General features: G+C 45.1%; 1 protein-coding gene and 1 pseudogene across 2 annotated transcripts in view; both read right to left on the bottom strand.

The window, feature by feature from the left end:
* The window catches only part of TRPM4 (transient receptor potential cation channel subfamily M member 4), a 604,715-nt gene that overhangs the window by 387,151 nt on the left and 211,480 nt on the right, over positions 1-6,084 (bottom strand). The gene's annotated exons all lie outside the window — the stretch shown is intronic.
* LOC141111582 (5S ribosomal RNA) lies at positions 767-882 on the bottom strand (annotated as a pseudogene).

Here is a 6,084-nt window from a genome sequence, read left to right on the forward strand (position 1 = left end):
AAACAACAAACGTTTCGCTGCCGGGAAACAATCTCTGGCCCATTCTGCCATTGTTCTTACATTTACCACTGTGACATCTTTTTGTCTATTTAGATACATCTTATCCACATCCACCCCTGATGAGCGAGCAATGATCTTGCGAAACGCGCGTCTGGTTTTCTGATGCGTGCATTGGTATACACTGCATTGTATAACGTTTGTATCAACTTTGTTTATTCTCTTTATTATGTACAAATCCATTGGCTGAGCTATTATGCTATAGTATCCATGTATGTACATTTTAATAAACATTTATACTGCTATTACTCTTGTTACTCAATGGCTAACTGTGTCCACCTCATTTAAAAGTCCCAGGGCCTCTCTTCTTTTTTGTATATGTATATAGGGATGGAGGTGTATCACTGGTGACTGCAGACCTTTTATTTTTTTGCTTCTATTCCTAGAATGAAGACCGCCGATAGGCAAAGTAAATTGTTTTCTGCCCAAGATAGGAAATGATTCACCTTTCTCTGGGCCACACAACTTCTTGTGCCCCCTTGGTGATTAATATAGGCCATTGCTGTGGCATAGTCGGATTGAATCCTGGCAAGACAATACCGTAAACTGAACGTTCAGGCCCTCAGAACCTAGTGCTCTGCCTGAATTTCTAGAATGATAATGGGCACAGTCATTTCTGATCTAGGCCACTTCCGTGGTAACTGAAGGAAGGATTTTCCCCTTTGCAGATTTTTGGATATTAACCATAAACTGAGGCTCCGGCGTACCCAGCCTACAGTACCTGGTAATTCCAGGTGGCCCATCCGGGTGCTAACCAAGCCCAACCCTGCTTAGCCTCCAAGATCAGACGAGATCGGGCGCTTTCAGGCTGATGTGGCCATAGGCTTTGGAGTCAAACACATTGGGAATCTAGAGCTTGAACCCTTTGTTCCAAATTGATGGGATAATGTTTTGCAGCAGTCTCGAATGGAACTGAGCATAAGGAACGGCCTCGAATGAAGCCACCATCTTTCCCAACAACCTCATGCAAAGTTGAATAGAAGAATTCATCTTGCTTCGACCACCTAAATTAGTTCCTTTATGGCGCTGATCTTTGTCTGGGGCAAGAATACACTTTTCTGGGTGTACCTATGATCAGACCCAAGTATCTTAGCCCTTTTCATGGTTTTAAAGAAGATTTCTCCTAGGCTGAGAAACTGACCTATATATTCCAGGTAGTTGAATGTGGTGACCATACTTTGGTCCAAGCGGGCTACCGACTGGACTATCAAGAACAGATCGTCCAGGTAAATCATAATAGTTATACCTTGGGCCCTTAATCTGGCTAGAAGAGGGACCAAAACCTTTGTAAACACTCATGGTGCAGTAGCTGGACCGGAAAGCAGAGCTACACACTGAAAATGAAGATTTTTCACCTTGAGAAGCAAATATTACTAGTGAGTGAGGAAATAAGCATATGGAGGTATGAATCTTTGACGTCGATTGGCGCCAGAAGTTCTCCTCCTCGTAGGATGGAGATAACTGATTGGATTGACTCCATGTGAAAACAGAGTGGTTATATTCAGGAATTGAATTTAGATTTTTGAGATCCAGAATGTCCATTTGGATTTAACCAAACCCCAACCTCTGCTCTTACATGGGGGCCACCATGATCACTTTTTGCCAAAAGATGGTCAAATGCTTGAGAGAAAGACTTTTCACTGGATCCTTAGGAATGTTTGATCTGAGAAAACAAGGAGACGGGAACTCTTGGAACTCCAGTGTGTACCTTGGAGCTATTGAGGAAGTCCCCCATTAGTCTTGACACTCTTCCTGCCAGATCCTGGAGAACTACAGAAGAATTCCCCCTATTGAGCGAGGGGGGGGGGTGCCTCCTCATAAGGAGGCTTCAGTATCTTGTAGGTTTCCTCCCCCAAGACCTTTTTTGTCCCTGGGGTTAACCCTGAGGATTACCTTTTGAACCTGACAGTGGAAACAGTCGTGACTGCCTGGAGGCTGATGCCCCTGGCACAGAAGAAGGAGCTTTAAAAACGAAAATACATTTACTCCTTTTCTTAAAATGTCAAAAGGGGTACTTTTTCCACTAGAATTTCCTTGGATGTATTATCCAAAACATCCCCAAATAGCCGTTTCACCACAAAAGGAAGACTAGCCAGGAGCTTCTGCATGGTGCTTAGTGAAGGGCGCAAGGCCTGAAGGATAGAATCTCTCATAGCAACTATTGCAAACATAAAGCTGCCAGATCATGGGCCTGCTGAGCAGGATAACCTTGAACACCTGTTATAACTGGTCACTCAATGATTAAGCAATTACTGTCAGTGCAGGCTGAGACACTCAATAGGCAATAGAAAGTTTTTTTTTTTTTTTTAAATAGGAATTCCAATTTTTTAACTGTTGGATCCCTAAGCATTTGAGCATTGTCTGCCGGACAAGTCAAACTCTTATTCACAGAGGATATAACAGCGTTAATTGCTGGTATACCCTACTTAGCGAATTTCCTCCACCATAGGATAAAGTGTGAAAACTTTTTAGAAGGGAAAATAATGCTCATCTGGGTGATCCTCTAAAAAGCTTTTCCAACAATGAATGGACAGGAAAAGGCATGCAGAGCTTGAGGAGGCTTTAGCGAACCCAAACACTCAGTTAAGGGTACATAAATGTGGAGCGGACCATTCAGCAAGAAATTGCACCATAAATCTTAAGATTGAAACAGCTGATTCTCCCGCATTTGACACCTCAGAGGAGTCATCAGCCTCACCACGGTCCCCTGAGGGAATTCGTCTTCTCCCGTCCCTAGTTCCTCAGTTTGAGGGTCCTGGGGAATGGTAGAAAACTGTCGCATTTTGACCCACACTGGGATGCGACTAAAGTCACTAAACTTTTATTTTTTTTAAAAACCTATGATGGGGAAAAAGGTATTTTTAGTAAAATAAACAGGGGTTGCACTGCTGAAAACAGTTGCAAACATTTCATGGCCCCCTCACTCTGACCAGCCACCCCCTCAGGGGAGGATGCCATTTGTAGAAATGAGTAGGCTTTCCAGAGCTTGAGGGAGACCCTTTTAGCTCTTTTTTGGGGGCGTTTCAACCCCCCGTTCTGACCTTAGCCCGATGCACAAAGCAAAAGGTACTACCAGAAGAAATCGCATCCACTGCTTCAGTAATAGTCCAGCCACTGCCGCTGCTATTAAAGCTCAGCCTGATGCAAATAGTAAATGTGTCAAATAGGAAATGCCTGTGTCACCAAAACCTCTTTCATGCTCCTCTTTGCTCTTATGTGTCTCTGACAATTTTAAAGCCAGCGCAAATGGAGGTTTCCTAAAACACACTCCCACGTTGGAGGACGCCAACGCCACACTAAGCCCCGCCCCCACCTCGCATCGCGCCCCCCTCCTTTCTCTTTAAAAAAAAAGTTTTCCTGCGCAAGCATGTTCCTCCGATCCGACAGCATCGGCTTGTGAGGGAGGGATGGCATGGAGCAGACCTGGAAGCCGCCTCCGTGTAGGGGCGGTGAAACAAGACGGCATTGCCGATCATTTTCAGTTCTCCCTTATACTCAACCTCATGAAGAAGGTAAGAGTTGAGCCCAGGTGGGGTGTCTGGAGGAAGCAAAACCCCCCAAACTTACCGGAGGTCTGCCTGCCGGAGGAAAAAAGTCTGCTGCTTCTGTGACACAGTGTGATCTCCTGAGCAAAGCATGAGAAGGTACGTGCTCCATACAGCCCCCAGTGGTGACACTTGGCCATGACATTTACTTAAACCACTTCAGCCAGGACCATTTGGCTGGCAAAAGACCAGAGCACTTTTTGCGATTCGGCACTGTGTCGCTTTAACTGACAATTGCGCGGTCATGCGATGTGGCTGCCAAACAAAATTGACTTCTTTTTCCCCACAAATAGAGCTTTCTTTTGATGGTATTTGATCACCTCTGCGGTTTTTATTTTTTGCGCTATAAACAAAAAAAGTGACAATTTTGAAAAAAAAAGCATTATTTTTTACTTTTTGCTATAATAAATATCCCCAAAAAATATATAAAATATTTTTTTTCCTCAGTTTAGGCCAATACGTATTCTTCTACACATAGGTGTGTGCAGCCTATTGTATTAGGGTGTGCACCTCAAAGCTCCAACGCATATGCCTTTGTGATATATTAACCCGGCCTCTTCCCCACTCGTCAAATGAAAACAATGGGGGGGGGGGGGGCAGGTGAGCACTGTTGTGGAAAATTTATATTAATGTGTTGTCATAAGAGTCTCCCAGTGTCTGATCAACCACAGCCCGCTCTAATAGCTGACTGGGGCAGACCAACCCTGGTTGAGATCCGTTTGGTAGTGAAAAGCTCTTTGGGGATGTAGAGAAATGTTTGTGGAGTGGGGACATGTCCGCCAGCTAAGGGCCCCTGTGCGATGCACAGAACGATCGTCTGGTGGGGATGTGTTCGCTCTGCAAAGACATTGTCGGTTTAACGAGTGTGCTCTCATGTTGCCCCTGTGTGCCTGATCAACACATTTGTGGTCCAATGAGTGTACACCTGCCGATAATCTCTCGTCCACAAAGACAGTAGAATAATCCAGGTATACATTGTTCTCTGGAACAATGTATAATAAGGATTTCTATCAACGGAAATAAGGGAGTCTTTTGGGTTCTGGTTGGAGACAGGGTTAATGTTTGAAAGCCATGTGGCTTCTAAAAACATACAGGCACCCTGTCTCTGCTCAGACACACCCATAAGACTCCTGTAGTCATTGTTCATTGGTTGTTGCATTTTCCTGTGTTAAATCCTTATATGGTCACTTTCATCCTGTGAGGTCACAAGCTTTGTAAGAGGTGTTTGGCTGTTGGAGGCGGAACCCTCGAGCTTTTGGGACCTCCTATTGATATGCTAATAAAGTGGCTCAGGCAGACAGCTAAGGGGGGCTGGCGAGCAGTGAGCTTTTGGAACCTGAAGGAGGAGGATGTGATTATTTTGTGAGCATGAGACGCACACACACACACACACACACACACACACACACACACACACACCAGAGGATGGATACGATCAAAAGGTGAGATGCACTGGTATTATATCATTAGACGAAATTGCTATTATGATTAGAAACAGGAGATTTGGCTGTGTGCTTTGCGTACAACCAAATTTCTCTAACAGCACACAGGGGGAACTGGGCAGCAGAAAGAAAAGGAACTGGGACAAGAGGGGTGGCATACATTGGTACCAAACCCCTGTATTTTCCTCCCGTGGCAGCTGAATATCGGCGAGAGGAAGAGGAGGAGAAGCCTACTTTTGATGGGTTGCCAATTCCAGGATTAGGGTGTGCCCAGGCACACCTGGCACATCTTGCGCACGCCTATGCTTCTACAAATTTTTGGTAAAAAAATAAAATTGCAATAAGCGTTTATTGATTGGTTTGCGCAAAAGTTATAGCGTCTACAAAATAAGGGATAGTTTTATGCCATTTTTATAAATTTTTTTTATACTAGCAATGGCGGCAATCAGCGATTTTTATCGTGACTGACATTATGGCGGACAGATCGGACACTTTTGTGCTATTTTGGGGTCATTCACATTTATACAGCGGTCGTGCGATTAAAAATGCATTAATTACTGTGTAAATGTGACTGGCAGTGAAGGGGTTAACCACTAGGGGGAGCTGTAGGGGTTAAGTGTGTCCTAGGGAGTGATTCTAACTGTAGGGGGGATGGGCGATGTGTGACACGACACTGATCACAGCTCCCGATTACAGGGAGCTGTGATAAGTGTCACTAGGCAGAATGGGGAAATGCTTGTTTACATCAGCATTTCCCCGTTCTTCCTCTCCGTGAGATGATCGCGGGTATCCCACGGACATAGAGTCCGTGGGACCCGCAATCACACTCATGGAGTGCGCGGTGGGCCCGCAAGCCGCTCCGTAAAGGGCAACGTACAGGTACGTCAATATGCCTGCAGGTGCCCTTCTGCCAACATATATCGGGGTGAGCCAGTCGGCAAGCGGTTAAAGGAGACATTTCATTAGAAAATTTAAAAACGGTGCATCCTCATCAGCACGTGGCCGTGGGACACGTTTGTCCTTTTTTTCGGCAGCTGGCC

The sequence above is a fragment of the Aquarana catesbeiana genome, linkage group LG10, assembly GCF_042186555.1.
Source record: "Aquarana catesbeiana isolate 2022-GZ linkage group LG10, ASM4218655v1, whole genome shotgun sequence".
In the NCBI taxonomy this organism is placed as follows: domain Eukaryota; kingdom Metazoa; phylum Chordata; class Amphibia; order Anura; family Ranidae; genus Aquarana; species Aquarana catesbeiana.